The sequence below is a fragment of the Lissotriton helveticus genome, chromosome 12, assembly GCF_964261635.1.
Source record: "Lissotriton helveticus chromosome 12, aLisHel1.1, whole genome shotgun sequence".
In the NCBI taxonomy this organism is placed as follows: Eukaryota; Metazoa; Chordata; class Amphibia; order Caudata; family Salamandridae; genus Lissotriton; species Lissotriton helveticus.
Window position 1 is genome coordinate 193,244,982 of NC_136073.1, and position 24,122 is coordinate 193,269,103.

General features: G+C 41.8%; 1 protein-coding gene across 1 annotated transcript in view; it reads left to right on the forward strand.

Annotated features, from left to right (window-relative positions):
• LOC144799696 (DNA topoisomerase I, mitochondrial-like) overlaps positions 1 to 24,122 on the forward strand; it is a 1,324,061-nt gene that overhangs the window by 482,751 nt on the left and 817,188 nt on the right. The gene's annotated exons all lie outside the window — the stretch shown is intronic.

Sequence of the window (24,122 nt, forward strand, 5' to 3'; positions counted from 1 at the left end):
CACACTGTAGGTGGTGATTATCCCTGGGTGTTGTCTTTGGGAATATATAGGGTCTGGCCTGGTCAATGTGAACCCCTGTGTTTTGTTCAGGAATCTGTCTTGACAGTTATTAGTATCTGTAGGCCAGATCAACCATTGTTTCCAATCAGGATTTGTTCTGTTTTGGTTTAATACAAAGTTTACGTCTATCTCTTCATCTGCAGAGTTATTGCTGTTCATTGTTGGTTTTGGAATAGACGGTTTATTTAAGTCTTTGATTTTGGCTAATCCAAGACAGGTAGTTTGTTGAATAGTTTCATTCAAGAATATAATTTGTTCTGGGATCATGCAGGCTCTAAACAATGATTCTATACCTTGTACTTGCCATTCTTTTGTACCCCAAACACTTTTTACTTCCACATTTTTATCCCAATAATCAAAACCAAATGTATTCATCTGTTCAAAAAATGAGTCCGAATATATCAATTTTGTGTTTGTAAGCATGGTTTTTGTTCCTGTCTTATTTGACAATTTGAAATAAAATGTCTCAGCATCACTTGTGTTGAACCCTGAAAAGTATGAATATTTGTCATAAAAGGTTCTTGAGCTTCCTTTTGGAGGGGTTGCACAATGTTCCCATTGATTATAATTTAAAACATTTCTAGGTTGTGCAGATATATGTAGAAAATGGTTACCATAGTGGTTGTAGCAGTACATACTATCATAATTAGATGAACCCTGCAAATAATCATGTTTGGTAAATTTAGCAGACATCACTAGGTCAGACATCATGTCATTAATACTTTCAAAGTCCCAATCATCAGCAAATGAGTTTGGTTTTACAAAGTCACTCAACGAGATCTTGATTTGGTGTGGATATTTGAGGATTTCAACCGGACCATAAATTTCATAGTCAGTATTGTCCCATGCTACCCCACCCGGTATAGGATTGGCTGTGAAGTTGACTGAAGAAAGTTCTCTTTTCTCGACGTGTGAAGACGTGTGTGGTTTGAGGATCAAGTTGATTTTCTGGCTTGCTGTGTCCATTTTTGCATATTTTCCCTCAATGAAGCGTCCCAAACATAGTATCATGATGAGCCAAAGTATCAGGATAAATACACCAAAGGACACCCAAAATTCAATCCATGGAGAAATCAGATAGGTTTCTTTCAGCTGTTTCAAAAGTTCCTTAGCTTTATCTTTAAAAGTTTTTGTTGATGGCTGTGTCTTTGATTCACTTAGATTTTCAGAAGAATCATCAAAGTTGATGAAGTAGCCGGATGCCGTTCTGTCTATTGTTCCAATTGCTTCAGGATTACTGTTTCTTGCAGCTTCAGCATATTCATTTGTTACTTCATTGTAGGTTGGTGTGTCTCTACTAAATGTTTTTATTTGGGTTTTCAGAGGTGTGAGTTCCATTGCATTGTTGCATAGTCCTTGTTGTTGTTCTGAGGCGTTTCGAATGTGATTAGCCTTTTAGTTAGCACCTCTGTACTTGTAGCAAACCTCGGTGTTCTACTACTTATCGGGAGTCCACTTGGCCTACTGTTTGTTATCGGCCACATGATTGTGGTTTTGCCAGGTCAATGGATACAACTCGGTTCTCCTTTTTACCAGCAAGTGGCGGTAGTACAACTGATCTCGTCCCGTTGATGGACAAGACAGGAACTGCTTTTCTGTAAGAAGGCCCAAATTCCTTCTTTACCGCGATCTTTTCTCTGACTAGATCCCCGATTTTTGGAATCCAGACAGGTCTTGCTGGGACAGGTGGTGGTTCTTCAGTGGTTGTTGGCTGCTGTTTCAACTTTATGTTGCTCAGGTCTTTTCTCGTTTCGTTTAAGTCCTGTAAAATAGCCAAACGATCTTTGATATCAAAGCTTTTTTCTTTCACCACTGAAGTCTGACTGTCAAGATCTAAGACTAGCATCCTAGTCCCAAACAGTAATTCGTACGGACTGAATCCCCTCAGAGAATTTCTTGGCAAGTTGTTTAGAGTACGTTGGACACTTATTAGATGTTTGACCCACCCAGCTCCCGAACCTAATACCTTTGCTGTTATAGATTGCTTTATGCCTTGGTTTTTTCTTTACACCATCCCGTATCCCTCAGGAAGGAAGTGAGAAGAATCCCGCTTCGCTATGCTCATTTGGCTGTGCTTTCCCACAAGCTTGAGGGCTAAAGTGAAAACATTGGTCAAACGTAGCATGCTCCTAGCGTATATGCCATTTAGACTCGCAAATCTTTGTATAACAGTCCCGACGTCAGCCGAGTGCTGGGGTCTACATTTATAAGTGGAAACTAGTCTTTATTTGTTAATGGGACGCATTATTTACACTTGTTTCACTGATTATTGTTTAGCCCTTATTGAGTGAAACGCCATGGTATTACCCCGTTCCTCTCGCCGCTGCGATCTCTGTTGCAGCCCGGCATTTTTTTACAAAAATGTGATGATGCAGGCTCATGCCTGGCCACCAGTATACTGATTGTAGTTCTTCCAGAGAATCTTTTAGTTTGAGGTGTCTGAGACCCTCGCCCATATGTGCGTCTGCTATTAACAAAGTTCTCCTGTCCTTGTTTGGAATTACTCTATCCCCCACTCCAGGGATTCGAGCAAAAGGAACGGAGTTCGCATCGATTATGTATGTATATTTGAGTGGATAACTGATCGGTAACGCTGAGCAGTCGCCTTTTGATGACGTTTTCACCGCCAGCATTGTTTCACCGTCCATGTATTTTACTGCACGCTTTTTTCTAGCTACGGAAGCCGATTTAGTTGCTACCGCTGTGGCTTTCTCAGCCAATGAATTCCCTGCAACGTGAACGCCATCACGCTGATGACTCAGTGAGTGTATCACGTGAGTCTTTGGTAGTTCTTTTTTTAACAGAACTATTTGTTCCCAAAGCAGTTTTTGCTTTATTGTTGCACCTGTGTCATCTTTGTAACCGTTTTGAATCCATTTCTGTAAATCGCTGTTGTATGATTTGACGCAGTAATACGAATCGGACACTATGAGTGTCGGGAATTCGCGATCTGCATTATCTAGCGCCATTTTCAATGCTATTATTTCAGTCTGTTGTTCAGAATTAGTTTCTACTGAGTGTGTTTTTGTTAATAGAGGTCTTAGTATACCTCCGCGCCACACTTCTTTTGTAATCTCACATGTGGGGTTGTATGCTTGTTCTTCCCAAACGGATGGTTGAGCATGTCCGTCTGTATAGATTACACAAGCGTACTGTCGTAATGGCAGAATGTCGATTGGCAGAGGGAATATTCTTTCATATTCTAGATATTTTAGTTCCTCTAGTTCTGGATCAAAGTAGTATTTTACTTTGTCCATTGTAATGGAATTCACCCATTGTATCCATTCCGGATTCAATGTTGTTGTTGGTAAATTACACGAGGTTGTTAATGCCTCAAAGGCTGATTCTGCTGTTCTGACTGTGATGTGTCTACCGTCAGCTTTATCTTTTTCTCTAGCTATTGCGGTTTGAACTGCATGATCAATGTTTTCTTTAATGCTGAATTTCTTTTCAGCTTCTGTGTACAAGTGTGATTTGAATGCAATTGATACCTTTTCTCCCTCATTAGAGGTCAGGTATGTGAATCCGCATCTTCCTGGGATGACTCGAATCACAAGGTTGCGTGTGTTATCACGTGTTTCTAATTTTGTTTTAATTAACATATCTGTTTGTAAGGATCTCAGAATTTCTGTGTGTTTTTGAGTCCAATTGGTTTTTTTAAAATCTGGTTTTATTAGATCATAAAGGGGTTTGACCCTTTCTGCGTAATTTGCAATGTATGTTCTTCCGAAATTTAGGAAGCCTAGAATTGACTGTAGGTTTTTTAGTGTTCTAGGTGCTTGGAGTACGGCACATTTCTCTAGGAAATTGTCAGCCAGGCTTTTGCCTTCACTTGATAATTCATATCCTAAGAACAGGACTGTTAGATGGGCAATTCTAGATTTTTTAAAGTTGAATTTGTAACCCTCTGCCGCGAACCCAAGTATTATGGTGTTCACTCTCTTCAAGTGAGTATCCAAGTCATCGTCTGTTAGGTATATGTCGTCGACATACGATAATGCTTCGTCATCATATGTTTGTAGTAACTCTGTTACTCTCGCTGAGAATAATCCTGGGCTGTTCTTGTACCCCTGGGGTAACCGACAGAATTCTTTTTGAGCGCCATTTATTGAGAACGCTGATAAGTATCTGCTCTCTGGTGCTATATTTTGACAAAAGAATCCATTACAGATGTCTAATGTTGTTTTATATTTTTTGCGCACTGTTATTCATTAGTGCAGCACTATGCGAGTTTTGTACTGCAAAAGTTTTGCAACACGAGTTAAGGTGTCTGTAATCCAAAACTAGACGATATGAATTGTCTGGTTTGGAGACAGGAAACAAAGGGTTGTTCATTTGTGAGGTGCAAGTTTCAATCACCCCCTGGTATTCTAGTTGATCTAGAATTTCTTTTACCTGTTTTTTAGCTTCTTGCTTGATTGGATACTGCCTTTGTGCAGTAGGTTGTGATTTTAACTGGATTTTGTGTGGAGGAGATTCCTCATCCCATCCCACATGATTTTTATATAAAGCAGGAGCTTGAGCTACTGCCCACTTTCTTGCAAGTGTATATTTTTTATGAATTGGAATAGGATTTGAGAAGGCAGGCATAATTATTTCTTCGCCATGTGGGCACTCCCTGACGAACTCTGGTGGCCAATTTTTTCAGCTAGAAGGATGTCATAGCCCTTGGAGAGATTATCCCAAAAAAGGCCCCTTATTTTTCTAGTCTTATCCCCTTCTATACGTAAAGTTATTTCATATATTTTGTGAGGTTTGCTAACTCTGGTGTCTGCAGTTTCCACTTGAATGTATTCATTCGTGTCCACTGTCTCCAGATGATTCATAAGGACTTTGCGTGCTATGCTCACTTCTGCTGCGCTGTCTAGCATTGTCTCAGCCCACTCTCCGTTTTTCAGCTGTGACCTCAGTATTCTAGGCATTGTTGAATACTTTAATACTGGCTACCTTTTTTGGAAACTGTAATTTTTTATTTGGATGAGCAGGTTCCTTGTCTTTGGACTTGACGTGCCCTTCCCTGGGTTCCGATCGTCCTCTTCTTTCCGATTTCTGCGAGGAAGTCTGAAAAGATTGAGAGGGACGTGTATCAAAATCTTTATCTATCCGGTTTCTTTGTTATCCCTATTTCTAAGGTTGTATTTTTTCACAGAGGGCTCCCTTTGGGGAGACTTGGGTCCTTGGTCCGGAGATCTTTCTCTCCGCCGAGGAGACCTTCCTCTGGACTGGAATCTCTTTTCTTTTGGATTGGATTGTTTGTTTCCATCCCAGTTCTTCTTTTGACTGTTTAGATTATTTTTAATAAATATTTTTTCAGGACTTTCAATTAGTTGGGGCTTCACTGGTATTCCACCCAAACTATCTCTACCTAGTTCTTCATAGGATTTTTCTATAATTCTGGCAATTTCAGCTGGTTGGTCAGCTATATCTGTCTCTTTTAACCTCTGGCGGATCGCCACATTCGCTGCTTCTCCTTTTATGTTGGCTAGTAATATTGCCGAGACCTGCTTGAAGTCTTTTAGTAATTTCATACCGAGAGTTAAAGCGGGTTCTGGACCGTATTCGTCTTGAATTTGTTTTAGCACATCTGGTATTACTGACATGGATGGAACTCCATGTGTTTTTGTGTAAATGGAAGCAAAGACTGTACCCCAAGTGTCACAGTCCTCCACGTGCGGTGCGATTCCCATTGGAAGACAGATAGTCAGAATCCTGTGTTTATCCACAGGGGTGGTGTCTGGAAACACCGCCTCTATTTGGGTGATTTTTTGTGCTAACCAGAATGGTATTTGTTCCCGTTTAGCTGGTACTTTACCTAGGCAGGACTGTATGTTCTGTGGTGTAATTTTATTTGTGTTCCCCTGATGTGGGGTCAGCTGTGGAATTTTAACTACAGGTTGGATGGTTGAAGTCCGCATTACATATTGGACTAGTTGTCTATATATTTTAATTAGTTGTTTTAGTTGTACTAAAACATCTGCTGCAGACATTCTTTCGATGTCTGGATGTGGTGTGTATCCGGCTAGGACCGGCCATGTTGCTCCTGGTCTACCTAGTGGACCGAGCCTGGTGATGTGATTATTATGTTTTAGGGCGCCATTAAACAAGAGCAGGTGCTCTTGGAATTTGAGTGGTACTTCCACTTCCTCGAAAGGAGTGTAGGTATCCGGTGGTTCCTCTATTTTATACTAGTGGAACTCCTTTGTTACAGCATTTGCTGCTGGAAAGTTTATCCATGAATAGAATACCTCTGTCTGCCGATATTCGTGTCCCTCAATTACGAATATGACTGTACCACCTCTTGGTGTCAGTCCATTGTCTATAAGTTTTAACGTTGTAGATCTTCTTATGTTGACCGGGATGAGTTTTATATCCGGGTCCGCTTCTTGCATAGTATTATCAGCTTCTATTAGTTCAGTTGCTAATCTAGCTCTCTCTCTTTCATCATCACTTTCTGGCATTTTACTGTCAGGAAGGTTGTTCTGTTTGTTTGCAGATCAGGTTTCTTATGGAAACAAAGATTAGATGCACAATATTTTGGAACAGTGTATCCTTCAACGTTGATTGAACCAAGAACCATACATAGGAGTTCCCTCCTGCGAGGTTTGGCGGATTTTTACCTCTCACCCACTCCAGACGTCTTTGGAGTATTATGGGAAAAAGGGGTCTGAGTGAAAGAGCACGACTGAGTTACTCTAAAGTCTTGCGTTAGTTTTATCGCCTATCCAAACACGTTGGGCGCCATGTAGTGTAGTTCCTATTATCTCAATAGGCTCTGCGCATTGGAATAATACCTCCAATAGTATAGACCTAGACCAGACGTTAACTAGGTCTTCTACTGTCGATATTAGACTTAAAGTTTTGGGTTTGCCAGCTAGCTCAGAGTTCACTAGAAACTTTCTCGAATAGGCAAGGAGGAGTTGAACCTCCCTGGATAGACAAGAAGGGATTTAGTTTCTGACAACCATAGAACATGACAACTTTGCTCTCCCCTAATCAAGAGTGTATCTCTAGAGTCGTGTGAAAACAAAAGACAACTTATTTTACTCAGTCAGTACGTGCATTCTTAGTTTCACCAGATTGTAGAGAAAAGGAAGAGACGGGCGCGTTCAATAAAAGATGTTATTTATTGATCAGTCTCTTTTCTCGTACAAGAGAAATGGATCGATATTATCGCAATACTTATGGTTAAGTAAAGTGCATACAATAAAAGCAGAATTATAAAATAATACTGTAAAAACATTGATATGGTTTCTAAGCCATACGTTATTTAAAATGGACAGAATATATACGTACATATACATTTGACTAATAGTACTCAACTGGTGCTTCTAACTACGCCTACCCCAGTGTACCTGACCTAAGCCTAATACGTGGGCGGGGATAGAAAGTAGCAGTTTAAGTTAAGTTTGTTTTGCCAAGTGACTGACTCAAGAATTCTCTGTAAGGGGTTATTCAGCTCTGTACCTGAGATCTAGGATGGTTGAGGGATAGTATCTCTCGTCTGAGGTCTCGATATTCCAAGCTGCCTGCGAGGGCTGCTCGGAAGCGCCGGAGCTGGATTTCTCGGCAGGAGAAAGCAGCGTCTCGTTCTCAGCGCGTCAGGAAGGCGGGGCAGCGCCAGTGGGCTTCGCTCTCTGCTGGGCTTCGGCAAGTCTCGCTGCTCCGATCTCGTCACCACCGCGTGTGTTTGCTTAAGGCAATATCGGTAATATTTATACCTGTAAGGTGCTGAGATTGACGTAAGGATGGACATAGATACGTCAATAAGGATTTCATACGAGCTGGTCGTTAGCACATTCTTTTACTGAAGTTCTCGGTGAAATCAAAACAATGGCCGCAGGGTTTTTCCCAGGTTGTCATAGGTTTGATTTGTTTTGAGAACTCCGTATGCCTTATCAGGGGCTGGAGGAATATTGCTTTTGCCTAATTAGATGGCAAGCGTTATGACCTAATCAGATAACGCGCTCCTGTGCCGTGGTCTGGCGTAATCAGATAACGGTTTCTGCATCATGGGATGGCTGCTAGTTAACTTGTTAACCAGAATAGGGTCAGGAATAGGGGGATCGATACAGAACCTATAGGAATACATCACAGATGACTCCCTTGCAGCCATTGCTGTAGATCAGGAAAATTAGGAAAAGAAGACAATACACAGAACAGCTCTTGCTCTCCAAGTACAAAGCAATAGTGAGAGAAATGGGTGGGTTTCTCAAAATTTTGAAAAAAAAAGTTCTGAACCAATGAAAAGTGTTATTTTGAAGTCACGTGGCTTGATGCGCTTACGCTACGCGCCCTGGGGCGCGTCCCGGGGCGCGTAGCGTAAGCGTGTCAGGGCGCTTATGTTGCGCAAATTTATGCGCTTCCGGGTGCGCTTACGCGATGCGTCATAAGACGCATCTCGCGGCTACGTGATACGTGTCTTATGACGCACGGCGTGGCGGCTACGCGATACGTCATGATGTTGTTTTCGTTCGCGGCAATAGCGCTATCGGGACGCTCACCAGTACGCGCCCCGGGGGGCGCCGTAACATTGCGCTTACCCGTGCGTTTACCGGTACGGGCCCCGGGAGCGCCCCGGGGTGAAAAATAATAAAAATAAAAAATTGACATAATTATACAATATGAAATTCGCTTTAAAATTTATTATTTTTTATAACTATAAAAATTTGCTATTAAAAAACCATTGAAATTCGCTGAAAAAACCATATGTTTCACACCAGTTATAGTTAGGAATTCGCATTTAAAAAACCTATTAAATTCACTGAAAAAAACATAGGTTTCACACCAGTTATAGTTAGCTGAACATTTTACTCGCATAAAACCATTGAAATTCCCACGTTATAGTTAGTTGGACTCACTATAACTTGCGCGTGCAATGCACTGCTGATGACGTCACATATTACATCACTCATGAGATCACTGATGACCCCATCCAGTGAATGTGTGTATTTTTAAAAAATAATTATGTGTTATATATGTATATGTAAAAGTTGATGGAAGAATAAATGTTTAAATAAGTGTTTACATGGATGTTTTTAAAAAAAAATTGATTGGTTAACTCGCTTATGAAGTGTATGTTAGTGAATACATATATTAGTGAGTAATGTTTAAATATTTAAATATATGGATTAGTGTTTCACTTTGTGTATAAGTGGCTGCATGGGTTGGTGAGTAGCTACATGTGTAGGTATATGGGTTATTAGATGTTTTTCTTAGTATCAGTATGAGTGTTTGTATGGTTTGGTGAGGGTATTACTTAGCACATAGATGCATGAGTGACTGACTATCTGTATGTGTTTTGAAGACAGCATATGTGCAGGACTGTATGGGTGGATGAGTGTATATATGTGTGTGTTAGTGACTGAATGACTGTCTTTATCAGTAACTACATATGTTTTAATCTAATATATGTGAATATTGATGTATATGTTTATGTGTAAGTTTCCTTAGAAGTAAGGTGGTAGTGTGTGTATATCTGTATATGCAAATAAATGGATGTTCAATAGTTTATTTGCATGTGTGAGTATGTGTGCGAGTAACTTTTGGATGACTGTCGGTGTGTAACAGGATGTATAGGTGTATCACTACATATGATGAGTGAGTATATGTATGAGTGACTATATAAAACTGTTTGTGAATGAGTGGATGTGTATATAGATGGTGGAATTATTTAATTGGTTGTAACTGATATGGGTAACTCCATTTTTTTGAAAATGTTAGTTTCTATTTTTGAATATGTGTTTCAAGGGTTACATTACAGTGAAAGGAGGTCTGTCACTCTGTCACAAGGATGGTGTCATCAGTGTTGTCATGAGTGATGTCACTGACCATGTCATGAGTGATGTAATGTGACGTCATCAGCAGTGCATTGCACGCGCAAGTTATAGTGAGTCCAACTAACTATAATGTGGGAATTTCAATGGTTTTATGCGAGTAAAATGTTCAGCTAACTATAACTGGTGTGAAACCTATGGTTTTTTCAGGGAATTTAATAGGTTTTTTAAATGCTAATTCATAACTATAACTGGTGTGAAACCTATGTTTTTTTCAGTCAATAAATAAATAAATACATATATATATATATATATATATATATATATATATATATATATATATATATATATATATATATATATATATATTATATATATATATTATACCAACACGCAATTAAAAGACGTAAGGTAAGGGTAATAAGAAAACTCAAATCTTTTCACTAGGGACCTTTTTCACACTGACTGGGAATGCCCGGTGATGGAGATACTGATCCAAGATATGTACAGTACTGTCCATGATGGTGGATTATCTCATCAGAGGAGCCCAGAATTATGCTGCTAGTACTCATGGCTGTATGGGGGTGGGGGCGGTGGAGATTAACTTTGCTACTGGGCGCCACCGGCCTATTACTCGTCAAAAGAGTAATTGCCCAGGGTCGGAGGGCCTGGACTAATGGCATGGACTATAGCGCCACAAGAAGAATACATGTATCCATCTAGAGGATGTCCTCAGAAGCATGGCAACGGTCTATTGTGCACATAAGCTTTTCGGAGGGGGTGGTCGGTATGGGTTGCGCCAAGACCAAAATGTGTAGATCGAAGTATGTGAACGCTTTCTTTGTCAAATATAAATCCAATAAAAAGAGTTGAGCGAGGGGCAAGTAACTTTTTTAATATATTTGTAAATTAAAAAGGTTAAGGGAATATTAAAATAAGTTTGCAAACGTGTAAATGGGACTAAAGATAAGTAATTAAACGTTAATATAAAAAAGGTACTTTTTCTCTGCTGTGGGTGGTAGGCACATGAGACTGTTAGTGGGTGAGAAAAACAGACTGCCCAGTCTGTTTTGTTTGTTAAAGTTTATTGTATGATTAATTAAAATCTTTACAGTGTTGGAATCGCAGGCAAGTAATTACGTTTAGGTCCTGAATAAGCACATGCATTCAAATAGTATAAAAGCATCCATCATTCGTGATCTGAAATAGGGCGAGAAGCATTTCATAGGAAGATGGCTGTAAAGAACTTAGTCGTAAATAAGATGCTAAACTTAAATTGTAAAGTGCATAAGGCTGGTGAAGTGCTGGTGACAAAAGTAAAGTGCAAAAGAGAGAAAGTCTAGCAGAGCTTGTAAACGCGGGGAGCAAAGGATAGGTGTAGTTTAGTGGAGAAGTATGACCCTTCCTGGACATTTTACTCTTTTTTTCGATGCCCTTTCCAATATATAGATGGTTTAGTTTTTCTGGAAGGGCCTGCACATTGTATGACTGCCCAAAAAGTTGCTTGGCGTGTGAGCAGTGCTGGTGTGGTGTGTGGCTAAGCCACGTTTTGTCAGTGGCGGGCCAATTCCACGTGTGTGAACTGTCGGACCTTGTTCACCTTTTTTAAGTGTGCTTGTATGAATTCTGACGTTTTTGCCAAGTATGGCCAGCTTAGTGACAGTAAACACAAGGTCCCTTGCCTCATTACAAGTTCGATTTACACATACTAAGAAAATGGGTTTTAGCAAAATTCGTCTAGCATGAAGGAATGCATTGGGCAGCAGTACAGTAGATGGTTAAACGACTCTGCCTACCCAGTCTCAAAATGATAACTAATGTGAATTAATGGGCAGGACTAACGTTAGCGCTGGTGGTGTTGAGTGCACCAATCTTTGTGCCCTCCCCAAAAAAAGCCTCTCTCCCACATGCATTTCATTTGTTTTATAGTGCTGCCCATACCAGTGTAGGATGTAGGAGCACCTTGCATCACACGCATTTCTAGCTCAATGAACCCTTTTAACATTAGAATTATGAAAGACTGGAAAGGAAACATTAACCTATACCATTCAATTTGTTTGCTTGCAGCTCTTTGACAGCAACAAGATGATAGATGGAATCCTTTAATTAATCAGCCACTGGCAATCATTCAGGCTGCATCACAATCTATTGTTTTTACCCACCATGCCACCTCAATTTGGAAAAAGCCATATTCAAATCAACCTTGACCCTGCTCCAATGTGATAGGATCAGCCTGAACTGCCAAGCCAGGTCCTCCCTGAACTGGAATACATGCAAATTAGGACCGGTTTTGCCCTAATAAGGTCTCATCTGCCATGTATAGTTTGATTCCAGTTGCACAGGGACTTGCACCGGGCTATACCTGGCTGAAGAACCCATAACGAGGGTGAAACCAGTCCTGGGTTGCTTGTGGTCTGGTTCAGGGAGGGCCTGGCCTGGCTGTGCGGGCTAGACTGTTCCCATGAGGAGCGGTGTAAAGACTGATTTGCATTTGGCTGATTCCAAATTGAAGCATGGTGGATGAAAAACTATGGATTGCGATGCGGCCGCTAGCGATTGCTAGGGACTGCGATTAATTCAAGCATTCCATCCATCACCTTGTTGTTTTTGCTCTTTGACAGTTTATAGCTCACTGTGCTATGTTAGGGCTTTAACTTCTGAACTGCAAGTAACAACAGGATTTCTGTGATAAAAGCAGCAACCTACTGAGCAACCCACATAAAGTACAGTTCGGTGATTTGCATGATGCATGTTCTTTGCAGGAGGCTTATTAACCCTCTGCGCTACTTTATCATGAGTGGCCACTGACACTAAACAAAAGATCTCTCTCCAGCAGGAACTTTCATCACCGTGTAACCTTGACATGTTTAGTGATGCCTGAAACTGCTGGACACACATTCTGCAACGGGTGCTTTTTAGACCTCCTATTTCTAAACGGGGCCCCCCTCCCAAGTTGGCGCCAGGTGCGGCTTCAACTGTCGCGCCGCCCTGTTCATGGGCGATCTTTGACATAGCCAGTTTACAGTTCAGCATTGTAGTAGTTATTAATATTTCACGTATCTCAGTAATAGACTAGTGACTTTGCAAGTACCAGACCAGTCCCTTGTTAATGGGCTGCAATGGCGTAAAGGAAGGTCTGGTGTTCGCGAAAATGTTATTAATACAATTACATATACTATGCACTGCAGACTCCTTTCAGATGAGCAAACAAGATTCCTATTTTTAGAGCAGGGGGAGTTTTACCCTCTTATTTTTGATAGAATACTTTAAAAATCATGAAATACAATGGACAAACCTAAAAATAAAAAGATAAACGTAGCATCATAACTACCACACCTATTTTTAGGCCGAGCATAGTTTATATTCCAAACCAAAGGGCCCAAACTGCATCAAATTTCTTCCTCTAGTCCCCAGCTCTACATATGGTGCATTCATATTAGTAAATTGTCGTGGTTTTGGTACACCATTGCCCAATTCTTGGACATGATCAGGCTTTCCAGTTCCAGAAGAAGTACAACTTTGCTTGAATTGAGAAGATGAGAAGAGCTCTCCTACTGTAAGTTACAAAAAGCCATACGCAGTTGTGACCGGATATAAATACTGCGCGAATTTTTTTCAGCCTCATTTTTTTGCCAGCAAGAAGTTACATCAATTATAGGAGCAGCGGCACCCTACGTCACTACCCGCTGTTAATCACAAGCAAAGTTTAATACAAACGCAAACTTTTTAGATTTTGAATCCTGCAGTGCTAACTGCTCAGAGCTCTTTCCGAATAAGTGAAATTTGTTGTAATGTTAAAAATGAGGTTCCTGCAGTCATTACTTTTAAGTGAGCTTCGCCTACACATAGCAGGATGCCTGTTCAGCTGATTTGAACTCAACGGTCTACCCTTGTGCACGAGAGCATTTTGCTTCACATGGTTGCTTAAATAGCTCAGTCACTTATCATCCATGGTGGGAATGGCGGGCGTTATGACAATTTTTTTTTTGATAACCTAAAAGGATAATTCACCTTAAGAATAAGCATTAATGTTAACAGTTTTAGCAAAGTGATATATTTTTTCAGAAAATCTAGTGTAGTAAACATTAAGGGTAAGGTCAGGCACCCCTAATGGGACAAATTTAGGAATGCTAAATGTCCGAGGGAACAAGAGCAAGAGTATCTTATTTGGAACTGAAAAACTAAATTACTGATTGAGAAATTGGTTTGTTTGAGGCGGGTAAAACGCTACTTAAGCAAAAGCCACGATCCTTGTCAGGAGAAACAGACAAAAAAATTACTAAATTAACCCGTGCTTAACCCTCTAGTAGTTTGGCACAAAATCAGTCGGATTTAACTTGAAGTGCTGTGTAAATACTTTACACATTGCCTATAACCGTAGTAAAGTTAAAACTCAACAGACAAAAAATTACACACTAATTTAAAAAAATAGAGTAAACTCATAAATTAACACCTAATCAGATATCCAACCAATAGAACCACAGTTAGTAATTTTAAATAAAAAATAGTGCAGATAAGATCAAACTACCAATCACAGACATCTTGTCACATGAAACCGGGGGCAAAGTTGAAAGTTATGGCCAACCGCGATGGAGTGCAGTTCGGATATACAAAGTGGATTGGACCTGCTCTCTGCTTAACTCTGGTTTTAGAAGAATTTGTGAAGAAAATTGTCTCAGAAGCTAAAGTTCAGCAGGGCAAGGCAACTGGCGGCTTGCAAGAAAATAAATCTGCAGAAAAAGGACAAAATAGCGGTAACATTGGTAAATTCTCAACCCTACTTAAATTAATTCAGCAGTCTTCAAGAGTTATCGTCAGCAGGCGGCAACTTTTTGAATAAGTGACTCATTGCCTCCACTGGTTGAATTTATGATTTGATGACTGGTTGAAATAGTTCTTGTTTTGAAAAACATACACATGAAATGTCACAATTATTTGTATTTATTTCAATTTTTTACTACTTTTTTCTTTGAATATTTGTCACAGGTTATGCTATATGTGTATAACAGTTTTGAGTGTACGTAAATGAAGGTGGTCCTCTTATGATATGTTGTGAACTGTAATGTGTGTGGAAATGAATTATGAAATATAGGTGAATAAACACAAGGGCCAAGATAATCAAGTTATTGGAGCCTGTTTTTGGAATGATTAACCTTTGAAAAGAGACAGCTAGAACATATTGCTGGCTACATAATAGAGAGGCCCATTCTAGATGCCTTTAAGGGTCCAACCCTTTTTAATAGGTTACATTTTCTGAAAGTGTAATTTTTAGAATTGTGAATTAAAATCACACTTCACTATTAAAGAGGATTTCAAATTACATTTACTTAAACCTCAAACATGACATTTCTACCTGCTCCCAAACAAATGTATTCAATGTAATACGATAAATGTCATTCTTTGAGAGGGTTAGGCCTTACAGTTTTGAAAAAAATAACATGTGCATATTTCACTACCAGGACATGTAAAGCTTAAAGGTATATGCCCTGCTTTTTAAATGCAATGCACTCTGCTCCATGGGCTGTTATTGCCTACCTTAGTGGTGACTTGTATGTAATAAAAAGTTTTAGGCCTGGCAAGGGGTTTATTTTCCCACTTCCAATTGGCAGTTTAAAAGTTTATACAGACTGCAATTGCAGGCCTGAGAAATGTTTTAAGGGGACACTTAAGTGGGAGTGCACAATAATTATTGCAGTCCCACTAGCAGTATTTTATTTACTACCCTTAAGTATAAGGATGTACCACTTTACTAGAGAATTATAAGCAAATTAAATATGCCAATCCGGAGTAAGCCAATTTTGACATGTTTTAGGAAGTGAGCACAAGCCTTTAAGCATTGTTTAGCAGTGTTAATATGCACAGTGTGTTAAGGCCAACAAACCTGAATTCAGCAAGACTGAAGGGGCGAAGGCAAAACGTTTGGAGGAAGACAACCCTTAGCCTGACAAGCCTAATATGGGTATTCTATTAACTGGATAGAATTCCTGAAGAGCAAATTCTGGTGCCTTTTGGTAAAGGGTAGGAAAAACCAGCGACTAACATGAGATGTGATAAAATATATATAACATAGTGTCCGTCATACCACACTTCTCCTGTTCTTATTTTCAAAAAAGTTAATATTATAAACTAATGTAAGGGTGCTCATTTGATGGACCTTGGCACATTGGAAGATTGAGTTGCATTTCCTTGCTCAGATGCTCATGTGAGTCCTGCATGTCACACCTGGCATGAGTTTGCATCCCACCAGATTACCAATTATCAAAGACCTAAAATAGTCCATTTGATTACCATTCTAAAGAGAATGTATTGACTGGCTCTAGTAATTTAGTAAAAGATAATGGGTTTGACTTTGATCCATTATTCGATCCTCGCTCTTTCTCAATCAAGGTAGCCTGAAAATCTACTGCCTCATTACTACCCGAGGCCAGAATACTAAGATCCTAGCATTGACTTCTGCCCATGCCATTGACCAGCCTGCACTAAATTCATTATGGCAAGACTTGCTAGATACAGAAGAATATTCTTCCTGCAATGGGTTGATTGATGTCTCTGCTACATTAGTGGTATTCTCCCTAACCTCCAGAAAACCGTGGTCACTGGCTCCATCCTGCAGTTACATGGTCCCACTTTTTCATGTTGAATCATGAGTATATGACTGAGACTGCTTTTCCCCTTTGAGCACCTAAAGCAGTAGTGTTCGCAGTATTCTCCCGTAACGCGCCACTATCAAACAAAGTTGATTGTTCCTAGATAATTAAAGCAAATATCCTACACAACCATGCTCCTTTGTTCATATTGCAACTAACTTCAGACCACGACATTCCGCTAACCTCTCGGGTAAATGTATTGGCAAAATGTTTAGGAAGCTTTATATATGGAGACTTATTATACCAGTCATTCTGGAATTCTTTATAGCCGAAGTAAATGGAACAGCGGTGAATCCCTAACTTGGGCACACCAAATCTATGTGGACATGCAAATAAATAGAAATCCTAAAATAAAAAGTACCAAATACAGGATTCGCTTTTTTATTCATTCTGAAAGAAGCAATCCCCCAAAATCAGTGCACAACAAATCTTTGTTCACTGCAAGTAGAAAAAGGGATGAAATGTAAACAAAATGTGATTTTTTTCATAAACTAATAGCAGTAGCTATCCAGTCCTACCTAGTAGATAACATGGAAATAGTAGTCTTCCACAGAACAGCTCGTGTGGACTTCTGGATAATTTGGTGCCGGTAAAATACAAATATGACTAAGTGAAACTATTTTCAGAACTAGCATTTCAGACTTTCTAAGAGCTGAGAACAGCCCTGCTAATAATGTCAGTATCCAACAGCTCAGCCTTGTTCTTTCCTCTGCGAATGTCAAATTCCGCTGTGCTGTCATTATTTAATTCCTCATGTTATGCCATGGTAGTGCATATACTTCCAATACAATGTGTCAATTTGTTACCTATTCCATGGATATAGACCAATGCATGTGCACACATTCCCCAACAACTGGCAGATACAGAAAGAATTCAGACATTAAAGTTGACTTTGTTATTGCGTATCGTTATATGGCAGCAGAGATGGACAATAACTCTCAGCAAAGTCCTAACAGTTTTCTGGCATTTAAGAGGCATGCAGTAGAGTTGGCATATGTCTGGCTCATCCCCATCCCACACAGCCTCTCATAGGTGAACCTAGAAAGTGACTGCCTGTCCCATGCTTTCTTGTATGCCATATGTGTACCTGTTGATGTCCGGCTGCTGGATTGTCAGAGGTATATCTGGCATGTCACTGACTCTGCCTTGGCCCTATGGATTTTTTACAGTTAGACCTGCAATACATCTGACTTTGTAGCGCCCCTGTCAATAATACAGAGTTGTTTTTGACTGACTGCCTCATCTCTGCAGGCTATATATAAGTGGTGAACCTGAGACATAGCCCAGCCTTTTGACCGACTCTTCTCTCGGTCTAGCCTTTCAGAACATAACTGCAGGCTTACCACTGTAGCCTCTCTGTGCAGGTTTAAAACTGCCAATTCCACATATCAAAATAATCCCTTTTTTACAGGCCATACACTCCTTGTAAGAATGCGTAAGTCATCCCTAAATTCTTCATGCCCATAAATTAGGGTGTGTTATTTAAAAGTAAGACCTATGAAAGTTTAATTCTAAGCATGTTCTTACAGTGACAAGGGCCTAAAAGCTATTTTCGTTGTAGTTGGGTTAACTGCCCCATCGGAAAGCATTGGGATATTTATTTATTTATTTATTTATTTATTTATGTGCTTATATAGCGCAGGAACTCGACCCCCGGAGGGGTATCTCCGCGCTTATGTTCTTCCTAAGGTGTCTAAATCAGAAGCATGCGATGTGCAAATTTTAAGAAGTCAGGAACAGGTGTGTCTTTAGGGATTTCCTAAAGGCCTGGAAGTTGGTGGTTTGCCTCAGAGGAAGGGGCAGAGAATTCCAAAGGGTGGGACCCTTGTATGACAATGCTCGACCACCTTGTCTTGCCCTCTCGACACGTGGGATCTGAAGCAGCAGTTGGTTGCTAGAGCGCAAGAGACGGCCAGGTTTATAGAGATTGAATTTTTCTGCCAAATATTTGGGACCTGAGCCAGAAAGGCTTTTATGTATTATGCAGCAAACTTTAAATTTGACCCGCTGCCGGATGGGCAGCCAGTGAAGTTTGTCCAGGAGGGGGCGTGAAGGAGACCTGGCTGGAGCATTAAGAACCAGTCTGGCCGCTGTGTTCTGGGCTACCTGCAATCTACTAAGCTGTTCTTCATTGGCAGATATAAAGAGCCCATTGCAGTAATCTAGCCTACTGACCACAAGTGTCTGAACCAGAGTTTTCCTGTAGCTGTCGGCCAGAAACGGGAACACGCGCTTCAGGAGTCCGATAACCCGAAGGCAGGAACCAGCTACCTGATTTGGTGCTCTTTTAATAGCAACGCCTGGTCAAGTCGTACCCCTAGGTTCTTCACTATCTGTTTGGGGCAGGGATCTGGTCCCAAATCCGGTGGCCACCATTCAGGGGACCACAGGAGAGGGGCCTCCCCAAAAAGCATGACCTCCGTTTTGCCCACATTACATTGTAGGCAATTGGAGGCCATCCAATCAGATACTGCTCTTATACCTGCGGCAAATGCATGTTTGATTGCCGGTGTGAGGGTCTGAAATGGAAACAAAAGTTGAGTATCGTCAGCATACGATACTGGAGTGAACCCATATTCTCTCACAATGTCAGCCAAGGGAGCCCCATGCACATTAAAAAGTGTAGGGCTTAGGCATGAGCCTTGTGGGACTCCCTTGGTGAGCTCCCTAGAGATGGAATGTTGGGAGCCCAACCGGACACTTTGTGAGTGGCCCGAGAGAAAGCTCTCAAGCCAGGACAGAGCCAGACTGCTTATCCCAACCTTCTGCAGATGACCGAGAAGAATATCATGTGACACCGTGTCAAAGGCAGCGGACAGATCTAATAGCACCAGAATCATAGAGCCCCCACTATCCAGATACAATATTACATTTAATGATTAAACCTTTGGCTAGGAAATGGCTGCAAAGCTCATTTTTGGCTTTTTAAAAAAAATTTAGACAAACCCAATTCACTGGTAATGTTGGAGCTGTAAGATGTATTTTAATAAAGGTACTTTTAGGAATTCACATCTTGAACTGCCTAAAGCCTCTAGAAGACTATTTGTATGAGCTTCCAACTCTCACTCAGGAGATGTATAGGCCACGTGATGTGTGAACTTGCTCCCAGAGCTGAGACAAAGGCCTTGGGTGTGGGAAGGTGTTTTGTTTCCCAGGCAGGATGACCATCTGGAATGTTCCCATCAACTGAATTATCATCAAAGGGGCATACACATTCACAGGCAGATGTGACCAAGACCTAGGCTTGCCTCCTCCTTTGGCCCTCTAGTCATCCAGGCACCAATGCCAGTTGTAGAGGACCTGCCCCCAGAAGTGGCCACAAGGGAGGGGTTGCTCATTTCCCTGGCCACACCTCAATGGGTGCACAGGGAAAGAAATGTTCTGCCATGTTGGACTTTGTTTGAGGGGGACACTTGGGATTGTTTGCTGTAGGACACACATGAACTGCAGAAAACATGGGAAGTGTTATCCGTGGGACCTTTTTCTCTATTGATTAGGGAGGGGTTAGGATTTTCCCCACCCAAGCTAGTGCCTGGCATAAATGTGGCACCCCTGAGCATCCTCTTCAGTAAACTGCTTGACCTGTGCACGGGACTGCACATATGGAGCCTTGTGAGAAATCCTGAAAGCCTGGACCTCCATCCACTTGTACCCAGTACAAAGAAGTGCACACCAAGGCTCAGTTGGCTGACCCCCCCCCCCCCTTCCCTCCTTCCATGCTGCCGACGGCAGCACTACCTCGCTGGTGCTGCTGTCGGCCAATGGCCGACGCGGCCACGCCCATTTTTTTCAACGGCCGCACTGCCGCGAAAAAGCAGAAGCAGCCAACGGGTTAAGCTACAGGAACACAACACGCTGTTAGAAACCCTTTGCCTGAAGAATCTGCTGATCAGTTCCAACTGGACTGGCCCTGGACCCTTTTAACGACTTCTGCTAGAGTGAGTCTTGACTCAGAAGTGCTGTTCCTGAGGTCCCGGATCTTTTGGATGTGTCATTTTGTACTGCTTCTAAAAACCTGGCCCTTGGAAACGCATTGGCTTCAAAAACTTCTAGTGGACCAAGACGAATCTGTCAAGTCAGTATGATGGTGAATTGTTGCTGGGCCAAATTTTGAGTTTGCGCCCGCGCACTGAGCTTTTTCTAAGCAGCTGATGTGTTTCAGCAGGACTTTGTGGAGAGGGCATCCCTGTTCAGCTGCAGCTTGTTGCCTTGCCCTGCTGAATGAATCTGAGTTGCAAAAACATTCTAAACGCAGAAATCTTCAGTGGGCGTAGGCAACACAAGTATCTGGCAGACTAGTGACATTAGGGAGTGCAAATTTTGAATTTCTCCCTTTTGGAGACTTCCCAACAAAGGTCTGACTTCACGAGGTGATTGTCCGACAGCTATCCATCCTCATGGAGCTTTTCTCAGTCACAGCCTGCTGCCTTGTCCCTCTGAGGATCTTTGACTTCCATTTTCAAGACTAAGTCAGAAGGTAAAACTTCAGACTGGAACAAAACTGGTTTCTGTAACCAACATGCTATCCATCATGGTCTGCCTTAAATCACAACTAGGTCCTGATAAAGTACAACCAACCATATGACCACAGGTGATGCTTAATGCTTTTTGATGCAATTTTTATTTACATTTTTTTAATTCATATATCTGCTTTCCCCTTATTGAAATTTTGTCCTTTTGTTAATTAAATTCTCTGTTTTTGTACATCGTAGTGGGATTTGTATTGTGCTGTTTTCTACTTTAAATCTTTTGGTACTTCTAAATGCTCTAAACATTTAAAGTTGAGCTTGTCTACTCTGTGCTATAGCTACCAACGGTTGATCTCTGGTTCAAATTTATTAAGCCCTTACTGGACCTTACTAGACAATTATTACTTGTGGTGAACTCTCTTCCACCACAACTAATAACCCTCCATCTCACAGTATACTGTAGGCAGCAGCAGTGGAAGTTCATCCCCATGTCCCCTTCCTACTGGTATCAAATCAGCAAAACCTATAAGCACTGAGATTCCCTCGCATATAGGTTTTTTTAATATCTCTGAATTGTCTGGGTGCAAATGTATTTCTTGGTCTGTGTGGATAACAAAGCATGTGTATCTTACTAGGGGCACTTTTGTGCATATGAACGGACCCTCACAGCAGCGTGAACTCCATTTGGGGCCCCCTGTGCAACCTGGCCTGGACAGCTTTGCTATTACCGGTGTTTGCCATCAGTCTCCCCCCGCCGCTGCACCTATCTCGGAGCGACCGCCGAGCGGGGGAGACTACGACCTCCAGCGTGCTTTGCGGCAGGAAGCCGCTTCTTGCATTTTCCGCACCTGGAGGCACTTATAACGGACGCACTAGTTCCGCGTCGCGGGACGCGTAGCGGGACCAGCCGGGGCTAAGCCCGGGCAAAGGGCGGGCCCTCAAGGCCGTAGGAGGCCAGGCCGGGCTCACTCTCTGTTGATCTCCATCCAGGACTTCCTTGGACATTTTGACACAGTAAGACACTCTCTTTGACTTTTCGATTTGTTTCTTACATCCATTACGAACTCTGTCGAGTACTTGTTGCCCGACTGTACTTACAAACGTCCTCCCTTAAGTGCATATAACATTCACATTAGCGAAGGTTGGGCACTATATTACATATCTACACCATGTCTACATGCACACCGAAAGCTAAACCCTCTACATCAGGCGGGGCTATCACTGGACCCCTAGATAACTTTTTTACTAGGACAACTGCTGAGATTGATAGAGAACTGTCTCTGGCTGAGCGTCGTGCTGAACGATGGTTATCTATTGAACTCCTCAAGTGTAAGTCCACTCCCCTAGCATCAAAAGTACATACAATTTCCCTGGATCCCAGCTCACATTTGGTAAGTGTGGATCATGAACTAGATGGCAATATTGGTATACCATTAATTCTACAAGATGGACCTCTCTCGCCTCATATTGAGTGTACTAATACTGACTCCACCCAGAGGGTTCAAGCTCCTGTATTGGTCTCTCAACCGTTAGTAGCATCAGCTCCATCCGCTCCATCTCGGTTACCAGTCACGGCACACATAGAAAGCCAAGGCACCAAAAGGCAAAGAGAACCTCAAAGGGCTCCCCCAAAAAAAAGAAGGAAGAAGGGAGGGGCTACCAAATCAGGACAAAGCGCAATCATACCCATACCTCAAACGGTCGTAGCGGCCAATGAAACTTCCGCGCAGGTAGTTAATCTATTGACAGAATCCTTACTTCCAGCAGGTTTTACGGAGACCTTGGAGCATCTCCTTAAAACCCTTTTGCTACCACTCCTAGAGGGAGTAAAGAGATTGGGGGCTCAGATGACTAGATTGCTGGAGATCTCCGAGTCAAATGAGACGGTCCCAAAGCAACCTGCGGCACTTCAAATCCCCCCCCCCCAGTAAAGTCCCCTATCCAGAAGTCCCCTATCCAGGGTGGGCTCTGCGCTTATTACTGGGTTTTCTCCGCTCGCATCTAGTGCCAAGCCAACTCAACATAAACTTAGTGCTAAAACCAACTCAATGCCTCCTAAGAACCCTAAAGCAAGTACCATCCTCCCAAAGCCCCCTACCTGTCAGGCGCCAAAATATAGTAGTCAACATCCCATAGACTTACCCCCAGAGGCATCAAATTATGTTATCATCTTGACAGGGGTCCCAGTTCTGACAGAAGGAACCATAGAATCTCAAGCTAGCCTTAGAAACAAGGTCTTCCACTGGTTGCGTATCAATAGACCCCTCCCACCACATCTAAATGGCGACATTATATCAGTCAGATGTAAGTGGGTGGGTCCCGACCTAAAGATATAGCTGGGGATGTGGTGGTAATTAATTTTAGGGACTATCGAGTTATCACTCACATTAGTGATTGGTTTCCAGGGAATGGCGAGGGAAGTATTTCTTCACGAAACTTGAGTTACTTCTACCCTAGGTCTCTGATGTCTGCTCCTAATCCCCGTTTATCCGCGCATAGACCCAACTCTTCCTTAATCTCAAATCTTCAACCGCATTTCCCTGTATCAAGACCCGGTCTAGTAAACTCCCCCTTTTCTATCCACCCCCAACGTCCTAGCTGGTCGCATGCACCGCCTCTAGGCTGGCTCCATCAACACAGCTCATATGGTGGCTGGACCATTCCTACATATAATTCTTTTGACTGCTTGTCCGGTCTCGATGAAAATGAATGACTGGCATCATCTGATCTAATCATCGCCCGCCCATCTGAGGGGCCTATTAAAAATAAGTTTTTAAGCGCAAAGTTGGTCCCCGTAAAATCCATGTCCGCTTCTAGGGCACTGGCCTGCCTTAAATCACCACCAAATGAAAATGTCAGTCCTAATCTAGTCCTCATGCCTACTATAGAGGCTTCTCTAGTGCCCCTGCAGCGTGAGACGACAGACAAATCCCCAGGTATTGTTCTAGCCGTCGAAGCAGCGGGTTTCGCTAGCACTGGTGAGGCCGTGGGTCCCGTAAAGCAGAATTCCTCGCATTTCTCCATGATATTTTGGAATGTGGCAGGCCTTAGACTTAAGGTAGATTCACCCTCTTGGCTCTCTGAAATCCACAAACACAACATCCTGTGTTTTCAGGAAACCTGGTCCACTACCCAATTCCATCTTCAAGGGTATAAAACTTTTATTTGTCCTG